The sequence below is a fragment of the Pelodiscus sinensis genome, chromosome 13, assembly GCF_049634645.1.
Source record: "Pelodiscus sinensis isolate JC-2024 chromosome 13, ASM4963464v1, whole genome shotgun sequence".
NCBI classification, from domain to species: Eukaryota; Metazoa; Chordata; order Testudines; family Trionychidae; genus Pelodiscus; species Pelodiscus sinensis.
Genome location: NC_134723.1, coordinates 37,144,536 through 37,158,853, shown reverse-complemented (window position 1 = coordinate 37,158,853; position 14,318 = coordinate 37,144,536). Strand labels below are relative to the sequence as shown.

The window sequence follows — 14,318 nt, the reverse complement described above, 5'->3', positions numbered from 1 at the left end:
TTTAGATGAACAGCGGCATGAAATCACAATGAGGAATCCAATCTTTGAGTTTAGGTGGATCTTCTGCAAGCCTCAGCAACTCCAGGAAACCTTTCAAACTGGGAAACAGCTCCCCCGGGTGGCCTCCGTTATTTCTTTCATTCCAAGTCGCACTTGTGTGCAGGCCCTCTATAATTTAAAGCTGTGTGGTTGTGCAGCTGCTCAGGAGAGATTCCAGTGCCACTCAGCTGATTAGCACAGTGCCCACAACTAGGTTTCTTTTTCTACAGGTGGTGTACATTCACACATGCCTTGGTGCACCTGGATGGAAAAATTATTGGAAACGTTGGCTGTGAGTGAAGTAAACTTATTTCACAGTCTACATCAATTTGGGTGAAAGTCATTCAGTTCACATTGTTCTGTAGGCCTGTGTGATAGTAAAAAAAATCAGCTCCAAGAGGTTTTCTTTCATATAACAAATGCTCAGTCCTACAGTCCTCCAAGTAAAACTCCTGTCATAGTCCCTGCCTCAAATGCCTGCAGGATGGGGAAGTTCTAAGCCTTTTTTTGAGGCCTCTTAACCCACAGGATTACCATACCCAAATTAAATGCTGTCCATTTAGGTTAGGCTGGAAATATTGTGCCACGAAGTCTTTTGACTGAAGAATTGATCTCCTAGGTTTAGGGAAAAGGGAACTACAAAACTAAATGGCAATGGTCCTCATGTCCTTTATTAAAATACATGAAATTATGATGGGGGAATGTAACTATTCTCTACTCTTCATAGAGCATGAGAAAAGGAAGGTGAAACAAGGCTGTGAAACTGTGCAGGCCCGCTCTGCTGTTTCAGCTGAATGAAATGCTAAAAGGAAACAGACGGCATAAATGGAGAGGAGTATATTCAATATACATAATTATGACATGCCGAGTAACGGTCCAAAATAAGTGACAGAGGAAAGGAATTCAAATACATTTCAAAGCACAGAAACTTGGGACTACATCCTCTGCTGATATAAATGACTGCAACTCTGCCAATCAAAGAGCCAACGCTGATTTATACTAACCAAGGATCTGGCCTTTGTTTCAAAAGCGTAATGGTGGCTAAGTGACAGGAACATATATACCATGTCCACTATTTTTCCTACTGTGTTCAGCTTTATTGAAGCTTGCACTCGGCTTTGATGGAATTTACAGAACTATTGGGATTCAGAGGGGAGAGTCAAGTGTGTGGGGAAGTATTGGGGACTGATAGATTTTAGAAGGGGTCTGGCTAAATGGTGATGTCCTGTGGAAACATGATCAAAGCAACACTACAGGAAATCTGTACTGTAGGTCTGGATCAGTGTTCCCTGTAAGCTGAGCACTTGTGCAGCCAATCTGGAGAGATTCAAATGCTACCCAGCTCAATAGCAGAGCGCCCATGGCCAGGTTTTTGTTTCTATTAGTGGTGCATGTACACACATGCCTCAGTGCATATAGAAAACTTTATTCTGCACATGGATGGAAAAAATCCACACATGGATGGGAAAAGATTAGAGGGAACATTGGTCTGGATTGTACTCCTGTGATTCACACACTACTTCCCAGATCTCTGTCTTGTGCAGAAATAGGGAGCCTTCTATCCTGATGTACTTTTTCTCCCTTCTTAGCTGTATGTGATACTTTCCTGGAATCAAGTATCTGAGTCAGGGTCGGACGGAAGCATGGGCGAGCCAGGCAGCAGCCCAGGGCGCCAACCAATGAGGGGCGCCTGATGGCAGCTGTAAGGGGCATATGGTGTCCCTTACAGATGCCATCAGGAGCAGCGTGCCCGGCTTCCATGGCACCGGCCAGCAGCACCCTTCTCCCCATGGCTGCGGGGCCCTTCATGGCCCGGTGCGCATGCCAGCAGCGCTGGCCAGGCCAGGCTGGGCAGGGCATGCGCCATGCGCCCTGGGGGCGGGCCCCGGGCTGCGCGCCAGCAGCTGTGGCCAGCGCGCGCATGCACCCTGTGCCCGGGGATGGCACCATGGCGCCAAAAGGGCTTGGGCCAGCCCTGATCCGAGGGGTAGCCATGTTAGTCTGGATCTGCAAAAGCCGATTTCCCGGAATCGGCGCTCTTAAACAGTTGCTATAAGTTTTTGCTTTTTGTTTAATGTTACAGGGTGGCAGCTGCGTGGCGAGGAATCTGTTGTGGGCTCAGTATGAGGTCCGGTGGCATGGAAAGCACAGCAGTCCACATTGGTTGAACGATCACCTTTGACGCAGTTCCAAAGATGAAACCCAAACTCCTGAATCTACAGGTGGTTCCATTAGTTAATGTTTTCTGCAAGGCACAGAATCTCTGTGCCTCTGTGTTCTCCTATGGCAGCACAGGTGTTTTCATCTTCCGATGGCTCTTTTGAGCACTGTCTTCGGCAGGCAGCTGGTTCATGTAACCCCACTACGTTTGGCATTACTTCCTCAATATGCGTAGGGCAAAGAACAGCATTGATAGGTAAAGCAAAGCAGGAGAACATATACTATCAACCTATAAATGATTTTCTATTTCCATTCTCAGAGAGTAGTTATTAATAGTTTGCAATCATGCTGGAAGGGCATAACAAGTAGGGTTCTGCAGGGGTCTATTCTGGACCCGGTTCTATTCAATATTTTCATCAACAACTTGGGGTATGTCTACACTACCCCCCTAGTTCGAACTAGGGGGGGTAATGTAGTCATACGGAGTTGCAAATGAAGCCCGGGATTTGAATTTCCCGGGCTTCATTTGCATAAAGCCGGCCGGCGCCATTTTTAAATGCCGGCTAGTTCGGACTGCGTGCTGCGTGGCTACATGCGGCACGAACTAGCTAGTTCGGATTAGGAAGCCTAATACGAACTAGCTAGTTCGTGCCGCGTGTAGCCGCGCGGCACGCAGTCCGAACTAGCCGGCATTTAAAAATGGCGCCGGCCAGCTTTATGCAAATGAAGCCCAGGAAATTCAAATCCCGGGCTTCATTTGCAACTCCGTATGACTACATTACCTCCCCTAGTTCGAACTAGGGGGGTAGTGTAGACATACCCTTAGATACCATGCTGGAAAGGGTGGCAAATGCTTTGGAGGATAGGGTCATAATTCAGAATGAACTGGACAAACTGGAGGAATGGTCTGAGATAAATAGGATGAAGTTTAATAAGGACAAATGCAAAGTACTCCACTTAGGAAAGAATAATCAGTTTCACACATGCAGAATGGGAAGCGACTGTCTAGGAAGGAGTACTGCAGAAAAGAATCTAGGGGTCATAGTGGACCACAAGCTAAATGAGTCAATAGTGTGACACTGTTATAAGAAAAGGGAACATGATTCTGTGATGCATTAATATGCATTAATGATTCTGTGATGATTATGCCTCAATTGGAGTATTGTGTCCAATTCTGGGCACCACATTTCAAGAAAGATGTAGAGAAATTGAAGAAGGTCCAGAGAAGAGCAACAAGAATGATTAAAGGTCTAGAGAACATGAGCTATGAGGGAAGGCTGAAAGAACTGGGCTTGTTTAGTTTGGAAAGGAGAAGACTGAGGGGACATGATAGTGGCTTTTAGGTATCTAAAAGGGTGTCACAGGGAGGAGGGGGAAAAATTGTTCTCCTTAGCCTCTGGTGATAGGACAGAAGCAATGGGCTTAAACTGCAGCAAGGGAGGTTTAGGTTGGTCATTAAGAAAAACTTCCTAGCTGTCAGGATGGTTAAACACTGGAATAAATTTCCTAGGGATGTTGTGGAATTTCCATCACTGGAGATATTTAAGAGCGGGTTAGACAGACACCTGTCAGAGATGGTGTTTGGTCCTGCCATGAGGGCAGGGGACTGGACTCAATGACCTCTCAAGATCCCTTCCAGTTCTAGTATTCTATGATTCTGTGATTTACAGATCTTGCACTTCATTTGCCTAATCGCATGAGAGCACTTTTTGGAAAGGGCTTTTCGAAAAAAACCTTTCAGGGAAAAAAACCCGCCTTTTTCGAAAGAACCCGTACTCCTCATTTTTTCTTCAATTATGCAAATGAAGTGCAAGATTTGTAAACCCGCACTTCATTTGCATTTTCGATCGGGCTCATTTACATTCCTTTTTCGGAAGAGGAATGTAGATTAGACGTGAGGAATAGTGTTAACAGAGAGAACAGTATGGCCACCAGCCACGGTTAGTGGTTGCACTCGGAGGCCACCCAAAATTGCTCATGAGAATTAGTGCTAGGGGAGTAACCAGGACTGAACTCTGACTTTCCAAGTCACTATTCACACCCTGCTCTGCTCCAGGGTCAACACAGCTAGATGCGGCCTTGACTCACAGCAGATTGCACTGTCCCCATCTAGCTCTTAATTTGGGGTTTCATCTGCTGTTTGTTTTATCTTTTAGCATCTGTTAATGCCTGGAAGAGACTGTGAATGCGCCTTTCAGAGACCACTGCTATGGGTGGCCAATGCGTGGATTTCCGCCACATTTCCCACTTTCACTCGGTTATTCATGCACATGTGCACATGCCCACACGTGTGTGTACACACACACACACACACACACACAAGTCCCAGAGGAATTCTGCTATTGTTGCATTTGGAGCCAAGAGTAAAACTGCAGAATTCCCCCCAGGATTTGACGCTGCCCCTCAGAATTTGTGTCAGTGCTTCTTTGCAACTCTCACTATCACAGTTGCACCAGAAAAATGACAGTCTGACAGATCCTGCTCATGACAGCTCATGCTTTTTATAGCCAAATCCAGTGCGTGGTTGAAGCCCATCCCATGCAACAAAAATAAGTGTAATGTGCAAGAGATTGTTTCAGCGATTTTGTTTCTTTGTTTAAAAGATAAGGTTTTAAACCGTACTGGAGCTCCTGCCTTCCTCTGCCCGGAAGCCCAACTGTCCAGGAACCCCTAAGTCCCCCATCATCACCATTCTAACCACCTTGGCAGCCCTTGACATCCTTCTCCCATGCCAGGCCCACCAGCCCTCTGTCCCACAAAACAGCTCAACTATCTAGGAGCCCTTGCCTCCTCTCCCCCTCAACCCAATTTGTTCCTACCCACCTCCCACCAGCCCACCCCTCCAAGAGCCCTCGTCTTGTGGAAAGGGGAATAAGGAGAGTTCTGACTATCACAAGTACTGATCAATCATTTTTTCTTCGCAGCCTCACTGATGTGAATACTCCCTCCTGCTTTTGCCAATGGTTCATACAGTGATAGGGCTTCCCTTGAGTGCAACAGGCATTTCACAAGGGTAAAGTTAAGGATGCAGGAGGAGCTGGCTCACCTGAAAAAAAGGCAAATACCTCCTTCCTGCTATCTTCTATCTGTGTTGGCTGGTTAGGTTGTGACATGTAAAGAACAGGAACTGTCATAGAATCATAGAATACCAGAACAGGAAGGAACTTCAAGAGGTCATGAAGTACAGTCCCCTGCTCACGTGACAGGACCAAGCACCTTCTACATCATTCCTGATAGATGTCAATAGAACCTGCTCTGAAACATCTCCAGTGATGCTGATTCCACAGCCTTCCTAGGCAATTTATTCCAGTGTTTAACCACTCTGACAGTTAGGAAGTGCTGTTGGAATACTAATTAGCAATACTCAGAAAGGGTATGTCTATACTACCACCCTAGTTTGAAATGGCGGCGCCCGGCAACATGCAAATGAAGCCCGGGAAATTCAAATCCCGGGCTTCATTTGCAAGTTCGTATGACTACATTAACCACCCTAGTTCGAACTAGGGTGGTAGTGTAGACATACCCAAACAGATGATTATCCTGCTGTATTAACATACATGTAAAAAGAATCTAACTACAGAATTTTTATAGACAGAAGAAAGTAAATGAAAACCAGCAAACACACACATACGTCCATATACTTATGTTAAAGCTAGTGTTGCAGTTCTTATTTATTTATTTTGCTTCTGAGATGTTTAATTTATTAATATTGCCAATTATTTGCTCTTACACATATCAAGGAGTGCCTGCCTGAGGAGATTATGCTGTCAGAATGTCTGAAAGAATGCTATGGATGTCATAAGAGTCTAACCGTGACACAGAGGTGGCGGCCGTACACAATCAGCATGGGCACAGTACATGGATAAACAAGTATGGCTGTTTATTCCACCATCTTTCTCCTGCTCTCCATCTTAATTTCTTGTTGCGGAACATCCAACAGAGGAGAAACTCCTTTGAAAGGTACAATGCTCAATGACACTTATAACCACGGAGTGAAGTCTGGATAATACAGCATCATCTTTAGAGCAGAATTCACTAACCTCTTTTTATAAGATGAAACATTTGATGTGCCTGTCAGGAATGATACAACAAAGATAGCGCAAAATGTTCTAGGAAGTAAACCATCAGGTCAGTTTGAAAACTGGTAATTAGGGGGCTAAACTCAGGCAGGGGGAAAGCTAAGATGACAGCATTATGAAGGTTCTAATGTTGTACATTTTTCCCACTGGAGCCATGTTGGTATGCTAAGATTCTGAGAATTCAGGCCATTTGACTTCCATGTACTTGATGTTTAAAATTGTGTCTTTAAAATGTTTAGGACAAGGGATACATGGTTCTCAACTGGTCTCCTTCACTTTGACTCAGCCTCAGAGAACAAAAACTTCTCTGGATTTATAAATGTTATTCTCTTTTGGCCTCTTTTATTATTCTCCCTCTCGCTTTCTCATCCTTGTATCTATTTCCTTTTTTCATGTCCTCTCTCTGGGCTCCTAGCAGGGCTGGCCTTGCCATGAGGCAAACTGAGGTGGCCGCCTCAGGTGCCAGACTGGGGGGGAAGGCGCCACTAGGACCCAGAGAATTGAGACCTTTCAAAGTTTTGGCCCGAGCGAGGAGGCCTGGGGGCGTCATTTGAGCTCCCCGCCTCAGGTGCCAAAATGTTGTGAGTCGGCCCTGGCTCCGAGGAGTCTCATACATTTGTGATTATCTCAGGCTATGTCTACACTGCCCCCTCTTGCGCAAAAAAAATGCAAATGAGAAGAAGCTTGGAATATTGCCACACCTCGTTTGCATAATTAATGAGGCTCTGTTTTTCCGCAAGAGGCTTTTGCACAAGAGCTGTTCTTCCTCTTTTTTTCAGGAAGAACGGCTCTTGTGCAAGAGGGGGATTTTGTGCAAAAGCCTCTTGGGCAAAAATGGAGACTTGTTAATTATGCAAATGAGGTGCGGCAATATTACAAGCTTCTCCTCATTTGCATTTTTTTTTGCGCAAGAGGGGGAAGTGTAGACATAGCCTCAGTGTTTTATATCTGTCACTCACGGCTGGTAGGTGAAAGTAGGACTGGGGGAGGCAAGTCCCCCACCTTATCCCCCGCCCCACCCCTTCTGCCCAGGCCCTGCTTTCCACGGGAGCCAAGCTGGCCCCTCTCCTCCAGCACCATGGGGAGGTGGGATGGCACAGGGCCCTGAAGCATGGGGAGGGTGGACAGTGTCAGGCCCCAGCCTCCCCCACCCCAGAGCATTGGGAGGATAGATGCCCAGGATCAGCAACACTCCGCCTCCGGTACACCTCCAGCAGGTGTTCTGGGGGTGGAGTCCAGGTGGTCCTTCCTCCACCTAGTATACCCACCGCCCATGCTGGCACTGTCTGTCCTGCGCTTCATTTAGCTGCTGTCTTTGGCATAGATTATTTCATGGCTTCCTAAATGTAGAGGCGACCCTGAATCTTACCTCGGGTCTTGTAAAAACTCAGAATAAGTTCAGAAGGTAAAGGTTAGACCAGAAAAAACTGTCATGTCTATAAGACCCAAAGCTTCATCAATTCCTTGTGGGGCCTATGGATGTTTGGGGAGACTGAGACCGTGTGTCCTTGATGGGCACCAATAATGGGTTTAAATGGTTTCATAGGGCTGGCTGAAAAATTTCTCTCAAGTGTTTTTGACATAAAATTTGTCCGCTAAACAACAACAAAAGAACTCCCACTCCAGATTGATTCTGGCCAGCCCTGCCTCAATTTGGAATTGCTGCTGCAGTGTCTTCTGGGAGTTGTAGTTCACCTGCCTCATGGCTCCATTCTCTTCTGTGAACTGGGCAGCCCAGTCAGATGACATCGCTGATGCCTCCTGGCCAGGGACTCCTCTCTGCAAAAGGGGAGACCATGGTTGTATTACAGCAGATGTCACCTATTCAGGTTGGCCTATAGAGGAGAAGTGGAGGCTGCGGCACCAGTACTACAACTCCCAGGAGTCATCAGAGCCACACTTCCAACTCAAAATATTTCCATTTTTTAATTCCCCTAAAAATCAAGAAAAATACATTTTGTGCTGAGCTCTAGTGTTCAGCATCCATAAAAGAGAATAGCTGCAACATACAATGAAGAAAGGGCATAGTAAAAATCTAGACCTGCAGACACCGATTCCCAGGTTCCAACCGCTCTGATTAGCTTTGCCCTCTAAACAGACAGTTATATCTGCCAGTCATCCAGTGTTTGGGGCAATCCTCATCCAGCACCTCTTCAGGGCTTTGCAGGAGCCTCTCCAATGCTCTGCAGGTTGCGGTGTAGAATTTGTGCATCTAATTAGTGCTTGATTTGCTCTGCTGTGATGACAGAGAGAGCCCCATAGATACCAAGCGCTATGATTGGCAGGCAGTGTGGTGAGCAGTGCAGTATATAGTGGGAAATGTAGCAGCTGTGAGGTAGTGGAAGGGAAAAGAACTCTACAGATTCCTCCATACTCCCAGCCTCAGCGCATAGGGTAAGATGATGGAGGGAGGAAAAAGAATGTGTTTCCATGACCAGGAAGGAGCATTCCACCTCCAGGAAAGTGATAGGCAGAGAGGTGAAACTCTGTGTCTCCCCCATTAGGAGAGGAGGTTGGAAAGAGAAGAGACCCACAACTGAGAGGGCAGGGTCTAGAGAGGAAAGGGGTCTATAGACAGTGACTCAGGTGATCATTTCATTATGAACATTCTCTTTGGTCATGGTGCAAGAAGCCATTTGTTGCCTAAGTGACTCTTTGGCTCCTAATGCTTGAGATTGGACATTAGGAAAAACTTCCTAACTATCAGGTTGATTAAGCACAGGAGTAAATTCCCCAGGGAAGTTGTGGAATCTCCAACACCGGAGATATTTAAGAGCAGGTTAGACAGACATCTATTGGGGATGGTATAGTTAGATGGTGCTTGGTCCTGCCGTGAGGGCAGGGGCCTGGACTTAATGACCTCTAGAGGTCTCTTCCAGTTCAAGTGTTCTATGAGTCTATGAGTAATTCTGGCGCAGCTATTGAAGTCCATGGCACTGGATTTGTTCCCATACAGTCAGGTAGGCCACAGCATGGCATGCAACTACATACAACTATACATTTATGTTGTTTTAGCTAACGCTTTTATAAACATGTTATAGGCAAAGAGTCCCAGGAGAGTCAGAAGCTTAAGCAAGACCTAGTAATTGCTGCAATGAGTATTTTCTTGATAATCTCCCTCCTCCTCATTCTGGGCTGCAGTTTCCTTCACTACAAACTGATGACAAGGGACAACACGTAAGTTTTACAACATTCTATAACCTCCGTTCCACTGCGTGGTACATGCTTTGTGTATTAGGAACCTGGGTCCTTGGGGCAGGTTGAGACTGACCCTGCTCATGGATCTGCTTACAGCATTTGATGTAATTACAGTAATTAGGGGTTTCTTTATCTGGTGCTTCCAATTCTCACTGATGCCCTAGCCCTGTCTCTGAGAAAACTTTTAACGTACATTATGTTATGACTTCACAGTGCTCAAAGGAGTCAATGAGCCAATCTGTATGGGCATGTCTACACTAGGAAATTATTTTGAAATAACTCCTAAAATAACTATTTCGAAATAGAATTTCCACATGACGGGGAAGCCTCGAAATAAGGCAGGCTCCCTTCATGTGGACACGTTACCTCGATGTAAAAGCCCAGGAAGCACTGGGGAGTAATTACGTTGAATGACTTTGGGGAGTAGTGATTTCAAAATAGCAGCAGTAGAGCGTCCACACTAACTCTATTTTGAAATAACTATTTTGAAGTAAGCGTTATTCCTCTTTGAAAGCAGGAGTAATTGTTTTGAAATAATCAGCCTGTTATTTTGAAATAATGGGCTTGGTAATGTGGATGCTCTGCTTGTTAGTTCCAGATAAGGGGTGGGTGTGTGTGTGTGTGTGTGTGTGTGTGTGTGTGTGTGTGGTGGGGGTGGGGGGAGTGTATTAAATTATAGGAAAAGCTAGGAGCACTGCTTATTATTAAGGTCGAATGACACTTTCCATTATAAGTCCCTGCTTTCAGTTGCTTATATCTTTGTCAGACTTTAACCATTCAGGCTGAAGTTTTACATGATGGGTGTCTACCTTAGGCTAGATGTTTTGGGAAGAATGCAGCCTTCTCCGAGGGAGGAGCTTGTTAAAAAGAAGTTTTGCCCATGCATTTAAAAAAGATGAGCTTTTTTTTAATAGTTCCATCGTCCCCATGTGTTGAAACAGAGATTTGGCGAGGAGGGGAGGCTTTTTTGGCAGGGACATGCCTTTTGTGTCCCCATGAAAATCTGCCCAAGTATGGCCCAGTTATAAGGCTTTGAAAAACTGCAGATGGCACAGGCTCTTTAGAGAGTCTTGACTTGAGCAGTTACATCTCGGGAGATTGTCTCTCTCGAGCATACTCAAGCCTCGTGTTGACAAGGCTGTGCCATCCCTACAGAGCAACTGGACATGGTCCCTCAGGACTACCCGGGGCAAAGGCAGACTCTTCTTATGGCTACTGAGGGCTGGGACAGGGCTGGGCAGCAGAGACGAAAGCTGGCGGAGTCCAGAGAGGAAGGGAAAGGAGTCGATTGGGACAAGGAGTCGGGGACGGGACTGGGGGAGAGGACTGGCAATGGGAGTGGGAGGAAAGTGAGAGAGGACTGCTTGCCGTTGGCTGTGGGGGATTACAGATAGCAGTGGGGCCGACAGCCACCACGGGCCCAGGGGCAAGCTGGGGAGGCCCTGGCTCCACACCCCAGAAGGGAGAGCTTCAGCTGGAAGGGGCAGGGCCCAGGGCCGTCATAGCACCACCTGGAGCTTGGTGCTGGGCCCTCCCACCAACCCTCAGAGCCATGCAGAGTGGATATTTCCACAGCAATTCAAAGGGACACAGGGCTCTGGCTGCTACCACTGCCATAGTAGCTGGGGCAGCAGCCAGGAGCGCTGGGCCCCTTTGAAACGCCAGGTGCCAGGGCAGCTACCTCCTCCACCCCCACCTGTCCGTGGGCCTGACTGAGAGCAGAAGAGGAGCTGGAGGACTGGTAGACTGGCCCTGGCTGGACAAGGAGCTGTGGATGGGAGAGCCTGGAGCGAGAAGCTAGAGAGGGAGTGGGAAGAGACTGAGACTGGCTAAAGAGCCTGAGGAGGGAGAATTGGACTGGGACCTCATGAGAGGGCAAGAGAGACCTGTCAGATGAGGAGCAGTGAGGGAGACTGCGACTAGCAGTGAGAGGTGTTTGGGGCAGACGGATAGGGAACTGGTGCTGGCTGGCAAGGAAACTGGGACTGGATGAGAAGTTAGATAATAGGGGAGACTGTGATTGGTGGGGAAAAGGGACCACCGGGGTGAGAAGCCTGGGAAGTGGAGACTGGAACAGGAGAAAAGAGCAGGAGCCACTCTCCTGGCCACTCTCTGGGGACTGTCTGGAGGGCCAGAATGCCATCTTACGGCACTGTGTCGGAGCCCAAATGGTGCATGCAGGGGGAGCTGACAGACTTGCTAGGCCCCTGGGCCAGGTGGGGGAGACAGCTCTGGGCTCCCAGAAGGGGTGGGGCCTCGAGCAGAAGCCTGGGACTAGGCTCCCCCCGCCTGTCCGTCAGAGCCTCCACACGCCCTCCTCCGCCTCAGGCTCTGGCGGTGATTTAAAAGGCCCAAAGCTCTGGCCACTATCGCCGTGGCAGCTGGAGACCCTGGGCTCTTTAGAATCGCCAGGCCCTGGGACAATTGTTCCCTTTGCCCCCCTCCTTGCTCCCTTTGTCCCCGCCTTGTCGGCAGGCCTGGGTGCTTGCGTAGTGAGGGAAAATGTGTGAGCTCTTAATTTTCTCAAGGCTTAGAGCCTCAGTCCTTCTTGGCTCACCCCCTTCCTGCATTCTCCCAGTTCCTTATGCAGCTCCCCTAATAAATAAAGATAAACTGTTGTGGGTAGGCTGAGATGGCACCTCCTGTTTGACTCCCGCATGACGTGGCCTCTTGAGCTTTAGGAAGCGGGTGTTTCCAGCTAGAAATTCAGTATCAAATAGGTCACTCTTTTTTCAGGACTTTGCAGAAAGAAGTCAAGTCTGTTGCCATCAAGTCTCACTTGCATCATGTTGAAACGAGGATCGTCCTGTCTCCTTCCCAGGTGATGCAACTAGCTGCCGCCCAAGATAGGAGCTCCCAAGGAGCCTCCATTGTACGAACATCGATGATTTATAAACAGCCTCCCAGTGATGTGCAGCTACCACCACCCGCCTCCAACGAATCTGCTGTCAGTTTTGCATACACCGACCCTGGCGCTCTTCTCTCAGCCCCGAGGAGCCATACGCCAGAAAGTTTTCTCTCTACTCTCTCAAAGTCAGGCAGTCTTTATTCAATGGAACAACATGATCTCCTTTATGGGTCTTCCAGGAGTTCCTCCAGAGCATCCCTGGGCAACCCAGAATATAAATATGAAGATGGAGAAGAAAGCGACGATTCTGGGAGCACCATTTTTGTCCCATTTGCAGGAATGTGACAGATGATCTATCTTTAACCAGACGTTAATGATATTCCATGTGTATCACTCGGCTGCACTATGTCTATTTTCATGGAAAATGTAAATAGGAAAAAAGAAGTACACAACTGAGTATTTTCTGAGTTATGTGTGAATGGAAGGCCACACAATGAGTTGCCTACCATCATCTTCCATCTTTAAAATACAGAGATCTCCTTCGGAAGCCAACTTATTTTCAATCTTTCCCCAATCATAGTAAGGATTACAGGACCTAATGAATCAAACTCTTTCTACAGTGAACAGAGGGGATGTACAAACTAACTATCTGATGTCAGTTTCAAAGAGCACTTCAAATAGTGGACTGGTGTAAGAAGTTTAAAAAGAGACTGATCCGGTGTAACTGTTTAAAGTCTTTCGAGAAGAATAAAGTCACTGGATGAGAGACGGTTTTCTTAATGACATGGATAAACCTGTGAATGTTCCATTTGCTGGTCTGTGGACCTTCATCCTCACAATCCCCAAATTACCTGCTGTCAAATATTTTTCAGGAGGGACTTGCCCACGAGATGGGATTTAACTGCCTTTGGGCCCACTTACAGGGTGGAGATTGAAAGGGGGGCAGTTGCCCTAGGGTCTGGCAATTAAAAAGCACCAGGCCAAGTAGCAGTGGTTGGCACCGTGGGCCCTTTAAATCCTTCTGGCCCACAGCCCAGGGGGTCAGCTTGCTCTGGGCAGCACTGAGGGCTGCCTGCTATTTCTCCTTCCACCTGAGGCCCCTCCCCTTCAGGGAGCACAGAGTCACCATCCCCCCCCCAAACCTTGCCCAGGGGCCAGACAAGTCCGTTGGCCCCTCTAGTGTTAAGGATATAATTAAGGGGAAGTCCAAGTGCTAGAAATGAAGGGCTGATCTTCAGGGCCCAAGGCAACACCTCCAAATAAGTTGGGCATCTAACTGCTACCCTTTATGCCTTTGAAAGCCTCCCCCTAAACGTCTGCTAGCTCTTTGATTAGCCACCTTGGGTCGGTGGCTAGCCATTGTACTGTTAGCAAATTGTGCCCCCCATTTCCCGTTTGCAGGTAATTCTTAGTCTGCTGGGGCTGTGTCTACACTGGGCCACTTATTCCAGAAAATCAGCCGCTTTTCCGGAATAAGCTGCGAGCTGTCTACACTGGCCCTTGAATTTCCGGAAAAGCAACAATGCTCTACTGTACAAAATCAGCCGCTATTCCGGAAAAACTATTCTGCTCCCACTCGGGCATAAGTCCTTATTCCGGAACACTGTTCCGGAAAAGGGCCAGTGTAGACAGCCCAGTAGTCTTTTCCAGAAAAAAGCCCCGATCGTGAAAATGGCGATCAGGGCTCTTTTCCGGAAAAGCACATTTACATTGGCCACAGACGCTTTTCCGGAAAAGCAGCCTGCCAATGTAGACGCTCCTTTTCCGGAAAAACTGAAAACGGAATAGTATTCTGTTTTAAGCATTTCCAGAAATTCATGCCAGTGTAGACACAGCCCTGCAATTGTTCAGCACTCCAGGGCTGAAATCTGAGGGATGGGGATTCGCTGATCATGTGTGTTTGGGGGAGGGAAGGATCAGGAGCAATTCTTCTCTCCACATTCAGCTTGTAGCACCCATTGTTTGAAGGCCTTTTTCCCCGTTTCAGGCCCTGA

General features: G+C 47.5%; 1 long non-coding RNA gene across 1 annotated transcript; it reads left to right on the top strand.

Moving 5' to 3' along the window:
- Positions 1 to 2,123: 2,123 nt before the first annotated feature.
- On the top strand, positions 2,124 to 13,130 carry LOC106731461 (uncharacterized). The gene is made up of 4 exons (XR_012907021.1): positions 2,124 to 2,261; positions 5,940 to 6,159; positions 9,320 to 9,455; positions 12,213 to 13,130. It is a non-coding gene; the product is annotated as an uncharacterized LOC106731461 (long non-coding RNA).
- The last annotated feature ends 1,188 nt before the right edge of the window (positions 13,131 to 14,318 follow it).